The sequence below is a fragment of the Etheostoma spectabile genome, unplaced genomic scaffold (assembly GCF_008692095.1).
Source record: "Etheostoma spectabile isolate EspeVRDwgs_2016 unplaced genomic scaffold, UIUC_Espe_1.0 scaffold393, whole genome shotgun sequence".
In the NCBI taxonomy this organism is placed as follows: domain Eukaryota; kingdom Metazoa; phylum Chordata; class Actinopteri; order Perciformes; family Percidae; genus Etheostoma; species Etheostoma spectabile.
Window position 1 is genome coordinate 652,575 of NW_022605598.1, and position 231 is coordinate 652,805.

Here is a 231-nt window from a genome sequence, read left to right on the forward strand (position 1 = left end):
CAGAATAGGTTTACATGGCTTTATTTTCAAAAAACACCCTATTTTTATTGGACTGCACATTGCTGCAGATCCTGTTTTCACCTTGTGTGTTGAGCTCTCTGTTTTAGCTACAGAGTGAGACATCTCACTTCTATACTATCCTTGTTGGGAATCGCACATGCTCAGTAAGATCACATTAGCCGGGAGACTTCTTCTAAACGAGAGCCACTTGTGGAATACCTGCAGAACAGG